Consider the following 25,673-nt stretch of genomic DNA (forward strand, 5'->3'; position numbering starts at 1 on the left):
CACAGCCACGTTCCGCATTACGGGTTACAACGTACCGGCTTCCAGAGAGTGATGACTTCGTGTATTCTTATAATTTCTCGATTTCTTATGCGCATTTATAGATAAACACAATGGCCCAACTTATGATCGTTTTCATATTAGACGGTGTATAAATTTCTTGAACATCAGAGTGCTGGTATGCTCTGAACCAGGAAGTAAATTTTTTCTCTCTCTTCTCTTCTCTTTTTGTTTTTTCCTTGCCACGACATTGCGAAAAGGTAAAATACGTTGGCGCTAATTGAATAATTGGGTATTAAAACTAAATTGCGAATAATGGTAACTGCGAATAATATCGAACTTCCGGGTCACGCACGTACGGGCACGCGAGAGCGAAGAAACGGCCTGTGTGGTTTATTTATTGATTATTATTATTTTATTTTTTATTTTATTTTATTTTATTTTATTTTTTTACGGGCACGTACTGGTATATATAAAACCAAAAAACACTGTCTGAAGCCTCAGTCAACCCACATACACTTAACGGCATAGATCCTTTTTGTGTAGTAGATAGTAGAAAAATCATGCAAATTATGATACAAGCATCAAATTTGGCATTTCTCTTCTGCAGGGCTTTCTGATCAAATCTGCCCGATTGGACATTTGAAAATCCAAATTTTGAAAAATTTGAAGAAAAAAAAAAAAAAAATTCACAAACATTTGAAGTCACAGCTGGCTGAAATTCTTGAAGCGCAAGTGAACATCCCAGACAGAGAACCAAGGGGAGATGCTGTCATCATTGATGGCTCAGCACTTATCAATGCCCTACCTCCACGCACTTCAAAGATATTTGATGACTATGCTAAAGAAGACATCATCCCAAAGGTGGAATCCTATGGTGCCAGGTACGAGAGGGTGGACGTAGTGTTTGATGTGTACAAGAAGTCAAGTCTGAAGTCCGAGGCAAGATCGAAAAGGGGGCAAGGAATCAGAAGAGTGACAGGAACCAGTAAGACCCCAAGTAACTGGAGAAGCTTTCTTAGAGATGACAGCAACAAGACTGAGCTGTTTCACTTCCTTGCGGAAAAGATGTGTGAAGCACAGACGACAAGCACAGTCATTGTCATAAAAGGAGAAGATGCCATTAGCAACACAAGGAAGTCACTGGATGCTGTGTCTCCATGTTGTCATGAAGAAGCTGACACTCGAATATTTGTACACACCAGGGATGCAACGACGGATGGCAGCAAGTCCATTATCATTAAGGCAAATGACACGGATGTACTAGTCATCGCAATATCTGTACTGCCATCCTTACAGGAACTTGGTCTTGAGAACATGTGGATTGCCTTTGGCCAAGGAGCCAAGGCGTGATGGATTCCAGTCCATGAGGTAGTTTCTGCAATAGGACTTGAGAAAGCGAGAGGGATCCCATACTTCCATGCGTTCACTGGATGTGACGTCGTGTCTGCCTTCCACGGTAAAGGGAAGAAAACTGCATGGCAGATTTGGAACGTCTTTGATGATGTTTCTGAAACATTCACCAATCTCCGCCAGCATCCACCATTGATTCATGATCTTGACTTTTTTGGTTTTTTTTTTTTTTTTTTTCAAAATTTGGATTTTCAAATGGCCAATCAATCGGGCAGATTTGATTAGAATCCCCTGGAGAACAAATGTGCCAAATTTGATGCTTGTATCATCATTTGCACGATTCCTCTGAAATATTGTTGTTATCTGCCCCACTATTTGGACCCTTTACACTTTGACACCTTCATTTCCTTCAGACCCCTGAAACAATTTCAGACCCTTCAGACCTTTCATTTATTCATTATGTATTCTATCCCAGAATGCCACACAAACAGCTATCAGACCAGGTTGTTTGATTTGTTGATGTTAGGTTTGAAAAGTATGTATTGTACTGATTAGCATAACAAAGGGGATATACTTTTTATTTTTAATTGGGAATTTACTTGATTTGTAGAGATCTAATGTGACAACCATCAAAGTGGCTGTTAAAATGTGATTTCCTGCAGTGCTCTGAAACTTACTCTGTGGTCTTGTGCCAAGACGCATTCCACACAAACATCTACTTTTGCAACTTGCAGAATATACTTTTCTCAGCAAGTAATGCACAAACTCCACCCACACGGAAGGTCAGGTATGGGAGCATGTGCCAAAACAGCGCGTCGCTGCGTCCACTTTCCGCCGGTACTCCAGGGGCCTCCGTCTGGCCATCCCCCAGGCAGATGCCAGGCCCATCCCCATCTCCTTGAGATGATGGTCAACCTGCTGCAACCACGAGGCACATGGTCGGCCCACTGGCCTCCTCCACTCATGAGACTCCCTCGCTGAGAGAATCTGGTGAGCAGGATCAGCGTCAGGAAAACGAGCCACATGTCCATACAGCCGCAACACAGAAGGTGGGTACACTAATAGTTTGAGCATAATTTTCATATTGAGTCACTGAATTGGTTCACCAAAAATCAGAACAATCGATTTGACTGTTTGAACATGTCAATGGTTTCCATGACAACAACTTCACCCCATCCATCTATATATTACTGAAACTCTCATCTTGTATGTATGTATGTATGTATGTATGTATGTATGTATGTATGTATGTATGTATGTTCCAGAAATGCAGCCAAATCGGTACACGATAGCACAAAATTTTTACGACCAACTTACTCACCATTCTCCTGCGGTGTGCAGTATCAAGTTTCATTCAAATCAGGCAACGAAAAAAAATGTTAAAAAATCAATTCCTGATTCAGTCAAGCACTCTTTGGGATTATTTGATCAATGAAAAGAACCTCAGTGGTATCGTTCGCTGGAGCTATCTTTATTTTTTCTTGAAATGATTTTTTTTCATCAACCGCTGTCACAACGGGAACCCAACAGGTTCACCGGTCAACTCGTATATTACTAAAACCCTCATCTTGAATGTGCGTATGTATGTTCCTGAAATACAGCCAAAACGGTACATGATAGCGCAAAAATGTTCATGCCACCTTACTCGCCATTCTCCTGCAGTGTGCAGTATCAAGTTTCATTCAAATAGGGCAATGAAAGAATTCTTTAAAAAATCAATTCCCGATTCAGTCAAGTACTCTTCGGGAGAATTTGATCAATGCAAACAACCTCAGCGGTATAGTTTGCTGGCGCTATCTTTTTTTTTTCTTGAAATGATTTATTAAAAAATCTCAAACATTTAGTACAGACAAAGAACAAATTATTTTTAATCATGAAATAAACATCGCCATTTTGATCTTATACTTCCGTGTTCATTGAGAAATAAAATTGTGTTTAGAAGATTACGCACAATAATTTCTTCGACTTTCTTTTCTCCGGTTGTTGTTTTTTCACATTGACGCGCAATATCAAGTTTCGTTCAAATCGGGCAACGAAAACAATTATTAAAAAATCAATTCCCGATTCAGTCAAGTACTCTTCGGGATTATATGATCAATGCAAACAACCTCAGCAGTATAGTTCGCTGAAGCTATCTTTTCTTTTTTTTTAATGACTTTTTTTTATGAACCATTGTCACAACGGGTTCACGAGTCGTCTAGTTATAATTAAATGGGACTTTTTATGATTTTATTATTGCCATATCTCAATAATTTTTGAATTTGTCAAATTGATACTTATGAAGCTTAGTGTGTGTGTGTAGTGCATGCATGTAGGTCTGGTGTTGGCTTAATGGTTAGGGTGGTAATATTGGGATCCTCGGGTCCTGAATTCAAATCCAGCTTGGCTGTTGAATTAATACCAGGTGGGGTTGACTCAACCTGTCATCCTTCCGAGGTCAGCAAAATGAGTACCAGCTTGCTGGGAAGAATGACCCATTCGAGTATCCTGTGTCAGAGTGGCGACCCGTCCAGGGTTGTGGGACAATAGCCCAGGAGACTGCTTCGGCAGCACCGACGCTCTGCACACAGTATGGTCCTGGTGGATGGTTGGAATATTTATGTGTAATGTTTGGTCAGAATTAGTTAAAGGTCAAGGCCATCAGAAACATGCAAAACACCTATTAGGCTGCAGTTAGCAAATGTATCAGCCAAATTTGTTCTGCATAACAATTGATCGTGTAAAACACTTGACAGGGTGAAATTTTCGAAGTTGCAAAATTGCTGTTTCCATGGCAACTGTTATTTATTTTGATTTTGCTCGTATCGTGAAATGCACGACATTTTTCATGTTCATTTGTTTGTTTGTTTATGTAATTATTTCAATGTAAAATCTACACGTCCAATTTTTAAGATGTGTTTCGGGGCTGTGTCTTTGATGAGGACGTCATGCATCCTTGTTTTACATTTTAAAAAAGGCTCGTCTCAACAGAAGGTGTGTGCACAGATAGTCAAAACGATGTCATCAACGCATAATTAAAGGAAAATAATAAAACGCCTCTGCGAACTACCTGAACCCATGTTAACCAATTAAATTCCTGTAAGAAACAGTCCTCAAATAGACTGAGTTTTGAGTAACGATTTTTCAATCTGACAATGACTTAAAGATGGGTGCAGTGAGAATGCGTGTTTAATTGAACAAATGATTTGGTGTGCATATTATAAATGCAAAAGTCTAGCCTTCAGTTCCACCACCTACAAATTTGCCAAGGGTACGGCACAGAACACAAGGGTGGGATCGTAATTGTACACAAACAAAATTCAAGAAAAGGATTATAAAAGTGAGGTGAGTAATGCTTGGTTATACAGGCAGGTAAGAGGTTATATTGGCAAGTCCACAGGTAAGATGTTATATTAGCAGGTAAGAGGTCGTTTCAACAGATACAGGGTTGTAGGCCGGTAAGGTGTGGAATATATCTGAAAAACAGCCGTGGAAAGTATAATGTAATTTCTTCATCGCCTTTGCATCGATGCAGTTCCCATGGAAAGTTATAACTAGTCAATGTTAACGAGCACCATGGGATCTCAAACATCCACAAACTAAAACTAGCAGCTGGGAGACCCAGTTAAACGGCCATCCAATGGAGTGCACACTTTGCGAAGCAACATCTTGCCTAACAAACACAGCAACACAACAGTTTATTATCGGGTGGTGAATAAAACCCAGACTAAACAGCTCAAAGGTAAGTGCCTTATCTCTGTACCATCCTGCTCTTGACGTGCATTCATTCATTCCGCAAAAATATAAACAATCTCTCCAAGGAGCACCAAGGACGGGGTCCAACGATGTGGGCGAGTCGTTCGTTCTTTGTCTGGATCGTCTTTATCAGCTGTGCCAGTGTGTCCCCGTTCATAAACCACAAATACACAGCTCAATGGAGCACGGAAGTTAAACTGACAGAGTTGCAGGGTGCAGCATCATGGAGTAAGCAAAATGTCCTTAAATCCATTGTGTCATACATTCTGGGGGTCACACTGACTTGTGTAAAGTTCATCGATCAAAGGAATTCCAGGATTGCAAAAATAAATCCATTTATTATAAACTACACATAGAAAGTTACGAACACTCCCACATGGCTGGTTCGCGAAATCACATATTATGGACGCAACCAGACATTCCCAAATATACCGTTTCATCCTCGGGTAAGGAAATGCATGGAAACCCGCATTGTCAGAGCGTAAGCATTGTTGCAAGGGTATGTGTGATTAGGTCAAAACTAAAGTCAGGAACCAGTCTATTGAGCTACAATCAGGAGCGTTCAACATGTTTGTTCTACAATCGTCACAATAGTTCAAGACATGGCAAAAAGTATAATCTTTCGTATGCAGAAAAAGGCTGTGGGGTAGCATCGTTGGCTGAGGTCATGGCTGAGCCACTGATGCAATGCCCTCTGTAAGTTAGGTTACGAACTTGGAATTTGGCCAGGGTGCCAACTTCGCTCGCGTGCTCGTCACGAAGGACACCGTGGAATCCTTTAAGGTCCACCAACTAATGCTGGCAAGATGGGATGCCCAGTTTAACATCCATCCGAGGGACGGCATACACAATGATGAATCACCTTGCCTGTTAAACACCGGGATGACAGTTTATCGCTGGTTTGGGATTCAAACCCAAACTCGACACCCAAGAGGCAAGTGTGCATACCTCTCGAGTCTATGCCATCCTGCCAGCCTGAAGAGGATAATGGGATTTTATTTTCTAATTATATATTGGAAAAATAAGTTGGCACGAATTGGACTATTATATATGGTGTATCTCGACCATATAGTTTCATGAATGCCCCTCATATTGCACGACAAAAACAAAACCCCATTTCTGACTTGTAAGAGGAAATGCTTTTAGATTTTGTTTCTTCTCTGAAATTGAAGCTCATGGAAGAGCGAGGAGGAGAAAAAGGGAAGAATTGGGCAGTGAAGCAACAAGGAAAAACCGGATTGAATGAACAGGACAAAAGGGGAGAAAACACTCACATCTGAATTAGGCCTTCAAAAGCATGTGAACTGGTTAAGGACACATGCACTCAGTACAAAAGTGTACATGAGGTACTCAACGAGATGTGTTAATGCATTAACAACATCTGCAAGAGAAGCCATTTCCAGAAGGGGTTTGCAGGACAGGTTCTCAGAGCAAAGAAGATCGCGTCCTATTACAAAGGAACACGGAAACAGAACCTTTGTCAGAACTTTGAGCATTGGCAGCATTTGCTTTACTCTGATGAGTCCACGTTTCACATCTGGAGCGTGCACTTGGGATTGAAGGAGAATAAGCGAAGACCTTCTCCCCTCCTGTTTCAATCAATGATGAAGTGTGGAGGTAGGAGTGTTTTGGTATGGCCAGTGATATGGCGGAGGTGAAAGACAGACCTGTTATTTGTTCAAGGCGTCTCAATTATTATGTGTATGGTACAATGACATTTTGAAGATATTTCCTTCCATTTTACCAACAAATCAAACTGAAATTTGATATCTATATTCTTCAGGAGGAGGCTGCTACATGCCACATCTCTCATGCAGCTCCAGTCTGGAAGAGGAAATGGAACATTCAATTTCTTCCCTGAGTTCTTCACAATCTACATATGAACTTGATCACCTGTGGGAGCGTCTGATACATAAGGTGAGAGTGAATGAATTAAAGAAAACTCGTATATCATATAGGGGAGCTGGACCAGACTACGACACAAAATTTCACTGATTAGATCCCAAACAATTTTGAGGCTCCTCGTGTTGAAAAGGGTGACTGAACAAAGTGTTGAAATAAAACATTTCGCCTGTTTACTCATTTATTAATTTTTTTTGTTTGTTTGGTGAAGCAAAAAAAAAAAATAAAAAATAATGCCATCTTGAACAACAAGAACAAAGCAGGTCATCTTGAAGAATGATACTTGGTCTTGCACGCAAGATCATCACAAAAATCACCAGCAACTAATTTTTGCATCAAGTAGAAGTCATGAATGCCACTGCAAATGAAGCTTCAAGAGATAGTGATTGTGAGAATGACTGCATTGGCTCAAAAATGAAAAATAAGATGAAAAAGGCATCGAGCTCCTCCTATCCATGCCATAACATGGATGAAGAGGAGATCGATATCGATTGCTCGCTGACTTTTCAGTCCTGGAATAACATGTATGCCTGGTGTTGGCCTAATGGTTAGGATGGTGAGCTTGGGATCCAAGGATCCTCGGATCCTGAGTTCAAATCCCGCTCAGCTGTTGAATTAATACCAGGTGGAGTTGACTCTGCCTGTCATCCTTCCGAGGTCAGCAAAATGAGTACCAGCTTGCTGGTATCCTGTGTCTGTGTGGCAATCCGTCCAGGATTGTGGCCCAATAACCAAGGAGACTGCTTTGGCAGCACCAACGCTCTGCACAGAGTATGGTCCCAATGGATGGATGGATGGATGGATGGAATAACGCGTGTATTAGATAATAGCTACCAGAGACACATGTCTGTTCAAAATCGGCAATATCTTCCAAAACCTGTTGAAAACACAGCCTTTCATGTGTATAGTCATGATAATTCAACTCATGATCTTCAACTCATGATAATAATGTGAATTCCTTTGCAAGAAACTTTTCATGCAGGAGAAAGATATGATGCCCATCAAAGGCCTTTGCTGTTATTACCAACCTATGTTCGTTTGTCCGTAATCTATCCTTTCAAATGCTGAGCGTCGAGCAAGGAAGTACCATTTTAAAAGTCTTTGGTACGACTCGGTTGGGGTTTGAACCACCAACCTCCCAGACTCGGATCGAACGCTCTAACGACTAGACCACCAGGTATACTTTCAATGTAAACCAAATTTGGGACAAGTATAGACTATAACACATAAGATCAACTGATTCACGACTAACGACTAGACCACCGAAGCTAGTGATCTACAACAAAGTTTTCCACCATGAGAATGTAGCTTGCAGAAGCTCAAGGTTGTCCCCTGCCCCCCCTCCCTCCCAAATAAATAAACAAGCAGTCATAGACTGGTACTTATGAAATCATCAACTTGACCTCCGACCTTGTCTAATAAAAGCTGTCTCTGGAGAAGGTAGCGAAGCAAACCAGAAGTTTCTATGATGATTCTGTACCAAACCATCAAAAATCGAATGTTTGACCTCACTGTGACCTTGACCTTTGACCGATTTTGACCAAAATCTAATCAACGCTAGTCATCTCCCTCCTGAATCACGTGGTGTAATTTGACATTGGTAGCTTCTTCCGTTCTTGAGTTATAACTTTTTTTGGGATGTTTGACCTCACTGTGACCTTGACCTTTGACCGATTTTGACCAAAATTTAATCGGCGCGAGCCATCACCCTCCTGAACCACGTGGTGTAATTTGACATTGGTAACTTCTTCCGTTCTCGAGTTATCGTGCCTACAAAATAACAAACAAGCAGTCATAGACTGGTACTTACGAAATCGTCAACTTGACCTCTGACCTTGTCTTATAAAAGCTGTCTCTGGAGAAGGTAGCGACGCAAACCAGAAGTTTCTTCGATGATTCTGTTCCAAACCATCAAAAATCGAATGTTTGACCTCACTGTGACCTTGACCTTTGATCGATTTTGACCAAAATCTAAGCAGCGCTAGCCACCACCCTCCTGAATCACGTGGTGTAATTTGACATTGGTAGCTTCTTCCGTTCTCGAGTTATCGTGCCTACAAACAAACAAACAAACATACAAACAAACAAACAAACAAACAAACAGAAACGGAAGTCATCAATATACTTACGAAATCTTTAGATTTCGTAAGTAACAAGCAGTCAGAGACTGGTACTTACGAAATTGTCAACTTGACCTCTGACCTTGTCTTATAAAAGCTGTCTCTCGAGAAGGTATCGATGCAAACCAGAAGTTTCTACAATGATTCTGTACGAAACCATCAAAAATCGAATGTTTGACCTCACTGTGACCTTGACCTTTGACCGATTTTGACCAAAATCTAATCAGCGCAAGCCATCACCCTCCTAAATCACCTGGTGTAATTTGACATTGGTAGCTTCTTCTGTTCTCGAGTTATCGTGCCTACAAACAAACAAGCAGTCATAGACTGTTACTTACGAAACCGTCAACTTGACCTCTGACCTTGTCTAATAAAAGTTCTCTCTTGAGAAGGTGGCGACGCAAACCAGAAGTTTCTACGATGATTCTGTACCAAACCATCAAAAATCGTAACGTCGACCGAAGCAAAAATCTCCATTTCTCCACGCAATTATTTAATATTATTTTATCAAAGTCACAAAACCGTAATATTTGACCATCGACCAACAATCTTTACATAATCCGATGGCTTAGCGAGTCAAGCATGCGACGGTAACCTTTATTGGGATAAAAAATTAATTTTAAACGCCATCTTTATCGAAAACACCGTCACCGCGCACACGCAAAACCTTTACTTGACTCAATGACGTGACTCAATGACGCGTCTGCTCGAGCGTGCTGCACCACTTGACGAGCCGTGACGTGGCAAGTGAAATATTTTTTAAACAATCTTAAAACGTCTCCAAAACATTCGATTTGTACCAGAATTTCGACAACCGAGTGTTAAGCGTCCTAAGCGATCGCAAAAACCGAAGTCAAAATTAAAATCGAAGTTAAAACGAACTCATAACGTCGACCGAAGCAAGAATACTCCATTTCTCCACATGAATTTATGGAATTATGTTTGACCTCACTGTGACCTTGACCGATTTTGACCAAAATCTAATCAGCACCAGCCATCACCCTCCTGAATCACGTGGTGTAATTTGACATTGGTAGCTTCTTCTGTTCTCGAGTTATCATGCCTACAAACAAACACACAAACACACACACAAACAAACACACAAACAGAGGACGGAAGTCATCAATATACTTACGAAATCTTTATGTTTCGTGAGTAACAAGCAGTCATGGACTGGGACTTCCGAAATCATCAACTTGACCTCTGACCTTGTCTAATAAAAGCTTTCGCTAGAGAAGGTAGCAACGCAAACCAGAAGTTTCTACGATGATTCTGTATCAAACCATTAAAAATCGAATATTTGACCTCACTGTGACCTTGACCTTTGACCGATTTTGACCAAAATCTAATCAGCGCTAGCCATCGCCCTCCCGAATCACGTGGTGTAATTTGACATTGGTAGCTTCTTCCGTTCTCGAGTTATCCTGCCTACAAACAAACATACAAACAGAGGACGGAAGTGATCACTATACTTACGAAATCTTTAAATTTCGTAAGTAACAAAGTCGGAGAACTATCAAATGAACAATATGTTGATGTTCTCTTTGGTGACTCACCATCAATGCTTAGAGGTACGATCATGTCCACTGTGTTAAAATAACATGTGAAACCAAAAGGCAGCAGTGTAACTTTGACAACCAAGGTACCGCTTGCACATCCAGGAGAGTGATCGATCTCCGAGACATTGGTTCATATGAATGACCCATGAACAAATTATTTCCCCAAATGTTTACCCAAGCTAAAGCGTTGTATTCTTTGTCTACCTCTTAGTTGGTGGACGGATCCTCGTGAGCACACCTTCAAGTCATCTTGCAATGCTCCTTTGAGAGAAATATTCACAGAGAGCTCACTCATAAGCAGTTACTGGAAAGGCAAGAGTGGGGGGAAGTTGGATTCCATTGACTGGAGAGTTCACAGTAAAAACCTGCATGTTCAGTCAAGCCAAGAGAAATATGCCAACCATGCTGCCTGCCATATGGCTTGCGATACACAGAACCACCTTAGCTGCTGGCAGATGGCTCTGGTGACTAGGTTTTGTCAATAACATTGAAATTGCAAATTTTTTTGCTTAGCTATCTGGAATAACACGTTTGGTGTGTAAACACGGCTCCCAGGTGCTTACACCAAATTTCATATGCGATATTTATGAATAAAGCTCACAACAAATTTGCCATACATTTTTGCATTTGATTGAATCGAAAGCTTACACTAAGGTTGATCTCCAATATTTATTTTTTTAAACGACTGCGGTTATGGGTCCAACGCACATTTGTTCCTGTGTACATTGTACCTGTTCATAAGTTTTCTTGTTTCTGGAGGCACGACTACGTCACTGATGCAGTGCCCCCATAGAAGAGTGCAGGAATTTAGAATTTGGCTTGGGTACCAACACATTATGGCCTATTTTTTCAAAAGAAATAGTGGGATCCTAATGTCCATCAAAAAATGCTAACAGATGACAGCTGGTTTGACATCCCTTTCAATGAATGGCGAACTCGTTGATGCAATTCGCCGCCTGTGAAGCACTGGAATGATAGTTTACAGTTACTTTTGGAATCAAACACAGAGGAGATCTAAGCTATAATACCTGTTCCAACCAATGCACGACATGCGATTCGATGTGCCTTCAAATATGAATATCTCCTCATTTATTTCAACAGGGCATGTAAGACCCACAAAAATGACACATATATGTCACTTTTCAATGCAGTCCTGGAGGGGTGCTGTACTCTTTTGGCACCTGTCCACGCATGATGTGAAGGGTGCAGCGAAGCCTTTTTCAGGAGTATGCATGGAGCTCACTGATAAAATCGCTGATACCAACCCTAATCTGGAGGCGAGGTTGCGACCATGAAGGTTGCCTCGTTTTTGTAAACAACCAAAGTGCAAGGTCCTGTTAAAAGTTGTATATGGGATCAATTCAATGCATGGCTCTTTGAAAAAGTCTTGCACTTGAGCAGCTCGATGTGAGGGAGCATCATGGTGGTGGAAGCGAAACCCCGACATTGTAAGTTCCAGATGTTTCTTCTTCTGCATGCTTGACAAAAGCAGTTTTTCCAACGTCTCACCAAACCGTTAGCAGTGACAAGTCCCATTTGGAATGCAAAGGGTGAGAATGATGGCACAAGCTTCCCAAAAGATGACTACTATCATCCTATCTGCTGATGCCTGCACACCAAATTTCTTTGGTGGAGGTGAGTTTAGATGCTTCCACTGCGCCAACTACCTGATGCTTTCTGGATTGAAGCAAGGCATCCAGGTTTCATCCAGTCGCATTGGTGTTCAGAAACTGTCCCTCACTCACTGCATTCCTGGTCACCATGTTCTGAAACGTGGAGAATTGTGCAATCGTGTGGTCATCCATGAACATTTGCAACACCCAACGTGCAGAAACTTTTGAAATTTTGAGGTTGGTGTGTAAAATCGTGTACACAGAACCATTTGATATACCTGATGCTTCCACACGCTGAATGTCATTCAGTGAAGAGTCTGCTTGGAGTCATCTGCAATGAGGCTCACTTGTGTGGCTTTCATGTCCCTCTTTAAACTTCAACACCCAGCTTCAAACAACCTCAGCGTCCACGGTGGACTCTAAACACATCACAACCAGCTGGCAATGAATATCCAAAGGAGCTTGATCATTTCAGTGCAATTTATTTTTGATGACGACGTTTTGCTCATGTAAGCTGAAAGTGGCCATTTTCCAGTGTACAAGTACATCTGCACGTACAAGGGGACCATTGAAACACCACGTGATGTAGACTGCTGCCATGTGTTAAATGACGTAGGAAACATTCCATTAACAACGTGGGCAATTGTCGTCGAGTTCACATTCACGCATTCCGGAATTATGAAGAGGCCTTCATGTTTGAACCCACTCCGTATATGAACCTCAAATTGGATGAGTATCTGCACTGCTATCAAACAAAATTGAGGCAGTAAACACGAGTAAACACCCTAATGAGGGTTTAGGTAGTAAATACTAGTAAATACCCAAACTAAATGGGGTAGTAAATACAAAAATAGTGCCAAAATGAATGTCAGACAAACTAAAAAGCATCAGACCCATGCAACAAGTAGAAAAATTGGAGGAGGAGAGGGATGTTCCAAAATTTGAAAGTGACAAGATGTTTTCTCAGCCACATTGGAAGCTTATTTCCAGGTTAACATCCTCGACAACTACGAACATATTCTATAATGCAAGGGATCGTAGATATCACAGATCCATCATCATCATCATCATCATCATCATCATCATCATCATCATCATCATCATCATCATCATCATCATCATCATCATCATCATCATCATCATCATCATCATCATCATCATCATCATCATCATCATCATCATCATCATCATCCACCCTTTTGTGTGTTGGCTTAATGGTTAGGGTGGTGGGCTTGGGATGCTAGAGTCCTGAGTTCAAATCCCACTCAGCTGTTGCGTTAATACTAAGTCGGGTTGACTCTGCCTGTCATCCTCCTGAGTTCGGCCAAATGAGTGCCAGCATGCTGGGATCATTGAGCCATTCAAGTATCCTGTGTTGGCGTGGCGACCCATCCAGGATTTTTCCCAATGGCCCAGGAGACTGCTTCGGCAGCACCGATGCTCTGCACACAGTATGGTCTCAATGGATGGATGGATTCCTTTCGTGCCATAAAGGCACATATTGCTGCCGAGACAGTTTCATTGGCAAGGAGTACAGTCCTGGATTGGTCGCCACACTGACGCAGGTTACCCCGAATGGTTATCACCCCAGTACACTGGTACTCATTTTGCCGACCTCAGAATGATGACAGGCTGAGTCAACCCCACCTGGTGCTAATTCGATGGTGGACAAAGGCTCAAGCTCATGACCTTCAGGTCCCAAGCTAACCACTTTAACCGCAAAGCCAACCCCAGGTTTGATCATCCATATACACAATAGGAATTCTAAAAGTCAACAAAGAAAGAAGACACCCACTGGAAAAGCTCATCTCATCAAGAGAAACGTGCAAAGCATTCAAATTGGACAACGTATAGCCACCAAACAAAGTTTCTGCAAAAAGCACCACCTCTTGAGCTCTTAGCATTAGCCATGAGTGTTGATCCATTGTGGACAGAGTATTTTTTTGAAGTCTGCTTTTCGAGACAGATTCTGAATGGAACTATGCAATCAGGCCAAATTCTTTCTCAGCAACACAATAATCATGCAAGCGGTGTTACTGGGTTCCCACACTCTCCCCTTCTGGATTTATGGCAGACTAAAAGCACTGGGTATCAGCATTATCCATCAGGAAGCCAAACAGCAGTATCTGTCTGTTCCTCTCCTACTGCAAAAAGGTCAATGGCCTCTTAATCTTTGTCTGCCCTTCATTTGCCCTCACACTGTTTCTGCTCTTTACCGTCTGCTTTTAAAAAGAAAACAGAAGTAAATTAAATAGAGATAAGACACAGCATGACATGCCTCGTAATGGTGCTGCACCATTTTGAACTTTCTCGATTTTTAAAACCTTCCTCTTATCGAAAATAAATAACTATCCCTTTCACACCTGAGACGCATAGTGCTACCGAGGCAGTTTCATTTGGCCAAGGAGTACGATCCTGGATGGGTCGCCACTCCGACCGACGCAGGATGCTCGATTGGCTTATAACCCCAGTAAGTTGCTACTCATTTTGCCGACCTCAGAAGAATGACCAACCAGGTGTTATTTCAACAATGGCATGACAGGGGCTCGAACTTAAGACCTTCAGATCTTTGGCCAGCAACTTTAACCGTTAAGCCAACACACACTCATCTTATCGGTACACAATGCTTAGTGCGTTTTTGTCTAATGAACTAATTTTTTTGTCTGATGAACTCTTTACCTTTTGCTTATTCTTACACAACATCACATACCTGTCTCAGATGGGTGGCAGGAAAGGTTATTTGGTTGTGTGCTCGCAATTGAGCTGTCTCATGTGGGTTTGAACCCTGCCTGACTTAAAAAAAACTGCCATGATGAAGCAGTTCCAGCAAGGGGCGCTGCATCCCAGAGTACACTTTCCTTGGGGTTGGGGGAGGTAAAGCCGGCTGTCCCATTTGGATTTAAGACGTTCCTTTGCTCCAGCAAATGCTTGATGCTATTCAGCTTGCTCACGTCTTTTCTTTGTGCATATGTGATGTTGTTCCTCAATGAAATTGCGATATTTCTCCTGGTCCCTCCTTTCATTTCCCACTGTCCATTATGTTTATCCATCCAATCATGGTTCATGTAGAGCAGCTCAACATGCTCTACTGGAGCCATCGTTTCTTCTGTCAAGCCCTTCTGCTATTTTGGGGCTTCTCATTGCTCTGAAGATGTTCTGCTCTTCCCTTAATCACACCACAAATCGTGTGTGTGTGTGTGTGTGTGTGTGTGTGTGTGTGTGTGTGTGTGTGTGTGTGTGTGTGTGTGTGTGTGTGTGTGTGTGTGTGTGTGTGTGTGTGTGTGTGTGTGTGTGTGTGTGTGCGCGCGCATCGTGCTTTATTCTCAAGAGTTCCTGTTTTCATACAACAACAACAATTGTACCATTGGAAGGCGAATAACCAAATTACTTGTAACAAAAATTTGTGTCCGTTTAATTATCGAGATTCTCGTTTTAAAGCCCATATTTTGGGGATGAAGAAGGAGAAGCAGGACTTGAAGCTTGAATATAGCAGTTCCAACGGTACGACAGCAGGAACCCTTTTGAATAAAGCATGAAAGATGCAGAAGGAGCACACATAATTATTATTATACTGTACATGTGGAGTAATAATTGTCCAAGCAATAGGAAAATATATAATAGTACACAGAAGGAGCATACAAACAGCAACAGCCACAGCCACAGCCACGACAGCAGCAGCAGCACGAGCAGCAGCAGCAGCAGCAGCAGCAGCAGCAGCAGCAGCAGCAGCAGCAGCAGCAGCAGCAGCAGCAGCAGCAGCAGCAGCAGCAGCAGTAGCAGCAACAACACAGTGTTATAAAATATCCTTTTTTTTTTGCATGTTTCACTTCATTTTACATCCTCCTTGACACTCCACAGATAGATAGATATCCAATATGTTTGTGAAGTGCAAAATGCTGTCTTTTGAATAAACCCATCAGCAAAGCACCGCATGGACATGGCTAATATGATCAAAGGAGAAAGATTTCTGTGAATGAGTTGCAGTCCTTGCAACATACAAACTGTCCGCTGCCATAAGCAGGGCCAGACCCCACACTGATAACCTGTAGTATCAGTCGACATATGATTTAGAAGCCATTATTTGGAAATGCTAGCCTACCCCCTGGGAACAGAGTCGATCCGTGGATGTGTATCTTGCTCATTGGCCATCATAGCGTTAGAGTGCGTGGACTCCCCCTCCCACTCCGTCACCCAAGAGCTGGCAAGCCGCTGTATGAGGGATTATACCCTTTTTGTCTGTTCAGAACACCATTATAAAATCAGTTGATCTCAGAGTGATTAGAGTTGTATTTCATCGGGAGCGACATTGGCTATATAACGTCCGTTAAAAAGGACTGATTTGGTTTGTGGCAATGAGCGCTCAGTAGGAAATGTGCCTGCATCCAAGCGGACACAGCTTGGGTCACAAATTTGGGTGATCAGGCGCACGGAACAATGAGCGTGTTACCTCACTGGCGCGTGTGTTCCAACTGAGCACAGCACTGTGGCAAACAGGCTAGATACCCTGTTTAGAGTGACAATCAGTTGGCCAACATGACTGTTTTGATGCGGTTCATCGGGATTCCGATTGGCCAACTGAGATGAGTCCAGGGACTTCAACAATATTGCCACATCAGACAGTGTTAATCCGAACAGACTGAGTTGCAGGTCTGATTAAAGCCTCCGAGAATGCCGAAACACTGAATCATTAAAGTACACTAACACGGTAAATCCTCAAATATTGTGGGGGGTTAGGTCCCTGGAAAATGCCGTGATAGTTAAAACCAAGATCATGGAAACCAAAGACTAATGTGAAAAGAGGGGGGGGGGGTCGGTTCCTGGGCTTTGAGGAAATATAGGGGAAGATCAACGGCAGCCAGAAATAAACATACAAAAAAAAAACAAAAGCATATTAACAATGAAATAAACATGTCAATAGAATAAATAGTGTAAATTAAACAAAAACACAAGACCTTTACCTTTTTAATTTATTCAAAAGCAAGGTGATTTTTAACCTCCGCCATCAAATATGGACGGAGGTTACTGTTTTCACTCCTGTCTGTTTGTTTGTCACTTACGAATTCTAAAGGTTTTGTAAGTATATTGATGCCTTCCGTTTCTGTTTGTTTGTTTGTTTGTAGGCACGATAACTCGAGAACGGAAGAAGCTACCAATGTCAAATTACACCACGTGATTCAGGAGGCTGATGGATAGTGCTGATTAGATTTTGGTAAAAATCGGTCAAAGGTCAAGGTCACAGTGAGGTCAAACATCCAAAAATGATAACTCGAGAATGGAAGAAGCTTCCAATGTCAAATTATACCACGTGATTCAGGAGGGTGATGGCTAGCGCTGATTAGATTTTGGTCAAAATCGGTCAAAGGTCAAGGTCACAGTGAGGTCAAACAACCAAAACATTCGATTTTTGATGGTTTGGTACAGAATCATCGTAGAAACTTCTGGTTTGTGTCGCTACCTTCTCAAGAGACAGCTTTTATCAGACAAGGTCAGAGGTCAAGTTGACGATTTCGTAAGTACCAGTCTATGACTGCTTGCTTGTTTGTTTGTAGGCACGATAACTCGAGAACGGAAGAAGCTACCAATGTCAAATTACACCACGTGATTCAGGAGGGTGGTGGCTAGCGCTGATTAGATTTTGGTAGAAATCGGTCAATGGTCAAGGTCACAGTGAGGTCAAACATTAAAAACATTCGATTTTTGATGGTTTGGTACAGAATCATCGTAGAAACTTCTGGTTTGCGTCGCTACCTTCTCGAGAGACAGCTTTTATTCGACAAGGTCAGAGGTCAAGTTGACGATTTCGTAAGTACCAGTCTATGACTGCTTGCTACTTACGAAATCTAAAGATTTCGGAAGTATATTGATGACTTACGTTTCTGTTTGTTTGTTTGTTTGCTTGTTTGTGTGTTTGTTTGTCGGCACGATAACTCGAGAACGGAAGAAGCTACCAATGTCAAATTACACCACGTGGTTCAGGAGGGTGATGGCGAACACTGATTAGATTTTGGTCAAAATCGGTCAAAGGTCAAGGTCACAGTGAGGTCAAATATTCGATTTTGATGGTTTGGTACAGATAACTCGAGAACGGAAGAAGCTACCAATGTCAAATTACACCACTTCATTCAGGAGGGTGATTGCTAGTGCCGATTAGATTTTAGTCAAAATCGGTCAAAGGTCAAGGTCACAGTGAGGTCAAACATCCAAAACATTTGATTTTTGATGGTTTGGTGCAGAATCATCGTAGAAACTTCTGGTTTGCGTCGCTACCTTCTCTTGAGACAGCTTTTATTAGACAAGGTCAGAGGTCAAGTTGACGATTTCGTAAGTTCCAGTCTATGACTGCTTGTGTGTTTGTTTGCAGGCACGATAACTCGAGAAAGGAACAAGATACCAATGTCAAATTACACCACGTGATTCAGGAGGGTGATGGCTCACGCTGATTATATTTTGGTCAAAATCGGTCAAAGGTCAAGGTCACAGTGAGGTCAAACATAATTCCGTAAATTCATGTGGAGAAATGGAGTATTTTTGCTTCGCTCGACGTTACGAGTTCGTTTAACTTCGATTTTAATTTTGTCTTCAGGTTTTGCAATCGCTTAGGACGCTTAAAACTCGGTTGTCGAAATTCTGGTAAAAATCCGATGTTTTGGAGACGTTTTAAGATTGTATAAAAAATATTTCACTCAACGCGTCACGGGTCATCACATGATGCAGCGCGCTCGAGCAGACGCGTCATTGAGTCACGTAAAGGTTTTCCGTGTGCGCGCTGAGGGTGTTTTCGATAAAGATGGTGTTTAAAAGTCATTTTTTATTCCAATAAAGGTTATCGTCGCATGCCTGACTCACTGAGCCGTCGGATTATGTAAAGATTGTTGGTGGATGGCCGAATATTATGGTTTTGTGACTTTGAAAAAATAATATTAAATAATTGCGTGGAGAAATGGAGATTTTTGCTTCGCTCGACGTTACGAGTTCGTTTTAACATCGATTTTAATTTTGTCTTCGGTTTTTGCGATCGCTTAGGATGCTTAAAACTCGGTTGTCGAAATTCTGGTAAAAATCGGATGTTTTGGAGACGTTTTAAGATTGTATAAAAAATATTTCACTCGACGCGTCACGGGTCGTCACGTGATGCAGTGCGCTCGAGCAGAGGCGGCGTTGAGTCACGTAAAGGTTTTCCGTGTACGCGCTGACGGTGTTTTCGATAACGATGGTGTTTAAAAGTCATTTTTTTTATCCCCATAAAGGTTATCGTCGCATGCCTGACTTGCTGAGCCGTCAGATTATGTAAAGATTGTTGGTGGATGGCCGAATATTACGGTTTTGTGACTTTGATGAAATAATATAAAATAATTGCGTGGAGAAATGGAGATTTTTGCTTCGGTCGACGTTACGATTTTTGATGGTTTGGTACAGAATCATCGTAGAAACTTCTGGTTTGCGTCGCTACCTTCTTTTGAGACAGCTTTTATTAGACAAGGTCTGAGGTCAAGTTGACGATTTCGTAAGTACCAGTCTATGACTGCTTGTTTGTTTGTTTTTTTGTTTTTTTGTTTGTGAACACTATTACGGAAAAACTGGACGGATTTCGACGAAACTTGGTGGGGGGATTAGGTATGGTCCAAGGATCATGCCATTAGATTTTGGACTTGGTCCAAAGTCCAATATGGCCGCTAGGTGGCCATTTTGAAAAAATATTTGAAATTTTGTTTTTGCATTTCTACATGTTTTAAGTGATTTCCAACCAAAAAAAAAATTGTGAGAGAAAAAAAAAACAAAATTTTGCAACTTTTTTTCAAAAAAATTATTTTATTTGAAAAATATTTTAATTATTTTTTTGCATTTCTACATGTTTTAAGTGATTTCCAACCCCCCAAAAAATTTGTTAGAGAAAAAAAAACAAATTTTGTAACTTTTTTTTCAAAAAAATTTCGATTTTTTTTTTTGGCATTTCTATATGTGCGTCGATCGAGTTTGGTTTATTCAATCGTGGTTCAGTAGAGTCTGATCCGTTTTGACCGACAATGAATAGGATATCAGGTTCACTTAAGTGACCCAGCAGTATTGGCGGCAGAGGTTTTGCACTCTACCGAGTGCTCCCCCTCGAGTTACACAATGACGAGGTGGGTGAGGATAAACATATTACGTACTCGTTCTTACTGGTCTCTGCTGTAAATAGAAAACACAAGTTTTAGCTCAGAGATGATTATGATGCTCTTGGGGGAGGGGGGGATTATAAAGATGTGGATGTAGAACTTGCGATGGCTGTTGGATCAGCTCGGTCCTGGATGCCTCGTGGAAATGTTGGTAAATCCACAATGGTTTCTCTTGTACACCGGCCCACTCAAAGGCATTTGTTTTTTTTTGTTTGGTCCTCGATCCAAACATGAAGCACTTTTTCCATCCTTTCAATAAGAGGATCACGGGACTGGAATGACACTTTGCGCTTTACTGGCACGAACACTTACATGGATATTTGACTCACGTTTACCACACAGTTGATTCATTGATCCAGTCATGGCGGCCCATATATGCCGCATCTTCACCTCTTGCCAACTTATCTAACAAGTACGAGGTACGAGGTACGAGGTAAACAAAAAGTACGAGGACAGATGCGATTTTTTTTTTTTGCACGTCATATCTTTCTCTCCCCTTTGGCATGACTAATTTTGTCCGTCGTATGACGTTTGAGTGCCATTATTAACTGTTGTGTGTTCACTAGATATTGTAGATCGAGTATTACAGAATCTCTGCATGTCATTTCCTGTTCAATGACGATTCATTTTTAAACTTAGCTTCATTCCCGTATGCGCAGGTCTGATTACTGCAATTAACGGTGCACAAAAAAAAACGCAAGAAAAGGCTTGTAATGGGAGGTAATAGCGCACACAAACACAAACAATGACTCACCTCAGCTCAAAAACCGTGATTGGCTGAAATTAAATACCGCAATAACGAAATTGGAACACAATATGTTGTCTGCTATTGGTGGAAACCCGTGGTATTAGAAACCACAATATTTGAGGGTTTGCTTTACGACGTTTCCCCACAAATCACCCAAATATATCACTCCCTGGGTCTCGTTTCCAAGCCGAATCTGGCAGTGAAATACAGGGGAGGAAAAAGGCGGGAAGACGCTTCTTCTAAATAAAATGGTTTATTGAAAGAAATGAGACCCAGGGAGTCGAGACAATACCCGGACGGGTCTGGCGTACGAGGACAGATGCGGAAATCTAAACTTGTGTGAGATAGAGATAGAGATAGAGATAGAGATAGAGATAGAGATAGAGATAGAGATAGAGATAGAGATAGAGAGAGATATTGGGTCCATACTCTGTGCAGAGCGTTGGTGCTGCTGAAGCAGTGTCCTTGGCTATTGGGCACAATCCTGGACAGGTCACCACTCCGACAGTATACCAGCATGCTGGCACTCATTTTGCCAACCTCGGAAGGATGACAGGCTGAGTTAACCCCAACTGGTATTAATTCAACAGCTGAGCGGGATTTGAACTCAGGATCCTCGGGTCCAAAGCCCGCCACCCTCACCATTAAGCCAACACCAGGTACAAGAGAAGGAATAAACAAATACACAATGGCGCGAAAATACCAGACTCATACAAGAAGACCAAAGGAGACAGGTGAAAGCTTTTGGCAAGCACGAGCTGATGCAAGGCCTACAAGTTGCTGTAGCACAGAATGAAGTGCAGCTCAAGGTAGGAAGGATGGAAGCAGCGATGCTGCTTCCAGAACATTGCAGGAGACCAGAACATTGCAGTGTCCGCATCTCTCCACAGCAGTTCTTCCTCTAATGATGAACCAGAGACAGTGTGAAGAGATCAATTACCTCTTCAATGACCAAGGCTCAACTGCTGTCCACATATGTGGCCACAGCCTTTGTAAACTCTGGGACCTCCTCATGCATGGCGGGTCTCTGTCATTGGCGACCTGCTGGCATAGGTGGTGCCATCTTCTGGGCCATCGTACCCCATGGGGCGGCCCCAAAGAAAAGTCTTCGCCCCTCTCCAGGACTCTACAGCCGATTTCCCCACCATGGCTTGTGGTGCGGTGGTCAAACAGTTTGTTCAATGTCCTTTTAAATGCATGTAGTCATGCTTGCCTTTGGTGTTAAATGCCACAAGTCCTCACTTGGCTTCACCTATGCAGGTCAATATAATACAACCTTATTATGTCTGAACTTCTGTATAGTTGTAAGATCTACACTCACCACCGCTTTGGCGCACGTTTTCCAATATGACTTACTTCTGACAAATACCCTGATACAACTGGAGTACGGTTATGCGAACCAACTGGATCACATGGTCAAAACTAAAGTCTTGACACAAGGTAGCTATGGATCCCCCCCTCCCCCTTTCCACATAACAATGTTGTAAAGTAAGGATTTTTCAACAATTAAATACACCTGTGTATTGAAAAACTAAGACGTTGGTATATCTTTGGACTATTGTATCTCATTCGCAGTCTTTTGTATGTTCCTCATATCTTTCAATCTTTTGGAATCGTCATTCAATTTAGCTACGATTGAGTTGTTTTAATCACTGTCTCTCATTTGTAACAATGGACTTTACACTCAGATGGTGGGAAAGAGAGTGTGTGATTTGGGTGAGTTTCTAATCAGAAAACATGAGCAGACCAGCCGTCATATTATCAGAAACACACCCAAACCGTCCTTTCTCAGAGAAAGTACGTTGGCAACAAGCTTCTTTATCATCGCACCTCTCCAGGTTTGTATCGTTAAGCTTATATTCTATTTTTTCGTTAACATACTCTGTACAAACAAAAGCCTGGTGATGGCGCAGTGGTTAGGGCAGCGGCTTGGGATCCAAAAGGTCCTGAGTTCAAGCCCCGTTCGGCCACTGAATTAATACACCAGGGGGTTGACTCAGCCTGTCATCCTTCTGAGGTCGGCGAAGTGAGTACCAGTGTACTGGGCCGGTGTATACCCCGGTTAAAATAGGTGTACCATATCCCTGTGTCGTAAGAGGCGACCAGGGTTGCGTCAGGAAGGGCATCCGGCGTAAAACATGTGCCAAATCACGATGCGGATCATTCGGATGATCCGCTGTGGCGACCCCTAACGGGAGCAGCCGAAGGAAGAAGAAGAAGACTGTACAAACAAATAAATATAACGCACATGTAGATTCATTACTTAAGTATATTCAAAATATTTTTGCTTTTTCTGTCATGACAGTCGAGCCTGGTGTTGGCTTTGTGGTTATGGTGGTGGCTTGGAATCCTTGGGTCCTGAGTTCGAGCCTTGTTGTCCACAGAATTAACACCAGGGGGTTGACTCAGCCTGTCATCCTTCCGAGGTCGGCGAAATGAGTACCAGTGTCCTGGTCCCAGTGTATGCCCCGGTTAGAATAGGTGTACCATATCCCTGTGTGTTGTCAGAGGCAAACAGGGTTGGTGCCAGGAAGGGCATCCGGCAATAAAGCATTGCCTCAAGAAGGGAACCATGATTGCATGGACCCGCAAAAAGCTAACATTTGCTCAGCAGGGAAAAATGGCTGTAAAAAGGCTGATTTTTTTTTTTGTCATAATAGTCACTGGGGAGGGAATTGCAAATCATCCAGCAAAGTACTTGCCATGAGGCTATCTTGCAGTCATAAAGTTACTATCAGATTGCATAGGACATACTTGTCTATTCGTCATTTAAGTGATAAACTAAGCATTTGTCTGGTTAATTAATACAGCATTTCTCTCTTAGAGACTCGTATACCAGAAGTGTGATACGTCGCGTAAGTTTGTACACGTAATTTCCATGGGACATTTGGGCCTCGTGATTCCTCTGATGAAATTGGTAACACGCTGGCTGGATTTAGATGTGATCCTGTTTCTCCTGCGCGAGTTTGAACTGGTGAACAAAAGATTGATGCTCAACAACACAAGGACTGGTTGATTTAACCAAGCAGTATCGACGCAAGAATGAAGTCTGTCAAACTGTACACCAGTGTGTACTGTATACGAGTTCCCTTCCAAGAACTTCAATGCAGGAGGCCATTAGGGCCATCAAAGCCTGTGCTATTGTTGCTATCAAGGAAGCAACACGTACCGTTATTGAAGCATTTGGTATAATTCAGCCAAGTTTCAAACTGCCAGCCTCCCAGACTCATGGCGGACCATTAAGCTACTGAGTCTGTAAAAGCTGATCATAACCCTGCAAACTACCTGGAGAGAAATTTTAAATTGGGACAGGGCATTGGCACTCTGCCAAATGATGTGAAGACCTTATTTTTGATGTGGGGTGATCAGGGGCCCTCCAGATACATTTTCCAGCAATTTTAGACACTCCTCCCCATGACACTCATCTCAATACACTTCTTCAATAATTACATAACACTTCAAGTTCAATCCCACCACATTGCTCTGTAATGTTCGGTCACCTCTCTTGTATGTAAGCATTGGGGGGGGGGGGAGGGAAGTACCTGTTACTGCCCAGATTCTGAAGTACCAACACCCAAAATTAGGGGCCTCCAGGTGCAAGGTCCTAGGTGCTACCTCCAGGCCATATTGATGGCACGTCAGCTGTGTGCGTCAATTGGGACTATCAAGGTGGAAATACGTTCACCATTCAAACTTAAAAGTACAAAGAAGTTTTTTGGGGTACACTTGGTAAACAGCTGGTGCAACTCACTTCCTTTATTATTTGCTGCCGACGTCTTGCAGAGGGTTACTTTGTAAAGTATGTGGATTTTCTATGTTTTGGGTCTGAAAATTCTGCAATAACATCCCCTGCAACATGCCTTTGTGTGAAGGCTACAGTTAGGCATCAACATCTTTGTTTTTATTGGTGATTTTGCAGCACCTCCGTCATCCTTGGGGACGAGGGATTTATCATAGGCTGCAGTTGTGGAACTCGTAAGATTGTCTTGATCTTTGTTTCTTAAAGCAATCGAAATATTCCAAAGATATTTCGGTGAATGCAGGGTTTTAAGGTATTTAAGCTCTGCCGATGATGCTTTAACCCAATCTGGGCTCGCCTATTTTGGTGGCGTTTTTGGAAGTTAATGCGAAAATCGATGAGGGGGGCATTTTGCACCCACCCCCACCCCAAATAAGGTTATGAAGTAGAACAGCACTCGGTAGAGCACATACTGTACCTCCACAAGGATGAACAGTTTATGATTTGTACCCCACTGATAGGACGGATCTGAATCCGGACCTCGACCGAAATCTAACCAGCTTGTTCTTGTCACCTACCTCACTCATCCACCAAGTTTTGTCATAACTCGTCCACAACTTTTTGAAATATCGTGATAAACATAGTTTTGGCCCCATCTCTCAATGATGAAGAATCACTTGGAAAAAAAAAATATATATATATATATATATATATATATATATATATATATATTTTATCCGGGTCTGGATTC

At 42.1% G+C, this 25,673-nt stretch overlaps 2 long non-coding RNA genes across 5 annotated transcripts in view; one reads left to right on the forward strand and one right to left on the reverse strand.

Annotated features, from left to right (window-relative positions):
• LOC147029007 (uncharacterized) overlaps positions 1-25,673 on the forward strand; it is a 57,064-nt gene that overhangs the window by 7,827 nt on the left and 23,564 nt on the right. For 3 of the 4 annotated variants that reach the window (XR_015057798.1, XR_015057800.1, XR_015057797.1), the window contains one exon: positions 6,869-7,002. This is a non-coding gene — a long non-coding RNA (uncharacterized LOC147029007). Of the gene's footprint in view, positions 1-2,084; positions 2,400-6,868; positions 7,003-25,673 lie in introns of all 4 variants that reach the window. The other variant, XR_015057799.1, reaches the window with a different exon arrangement.
• LOC147029008 (uncharacterized) overlaps positions 4,673-25,673 on the reverse strand; it is a 43,628-nt gene continuing 22,627 nt past the window's right edge. Inside the window, exons 3-4 of the long non-coding RNA XR_015057802.1 lie at positions 10,871-10,970; positions 4,673-4,805 (exon numbers count right to left, since the gene is read on the reverse strand). This is a non-coding gene — a long non-coding RNA (uncharacterized LOC147029008). The remainder of the gene's footprint in view (positions 4,806-10,870; positions 10,971-25,673) is intronic.

This window comes from Eptatretus burgeri, chromosome 4 (genome assembly GCF_056783735.1).
Source record: "Eptatretus burgeri isolate ZD-2024b chromosome 4, Ebu_testis_v1, whole genome shotgun sequence".
NCBI classification, from domain to species: domain Eukaryota; kingdom Metazoa; phylum Chordata; class Myxini; order Myxiniformes; family Myxinidae; genus Eptatretus; species Eptatretus burgeri.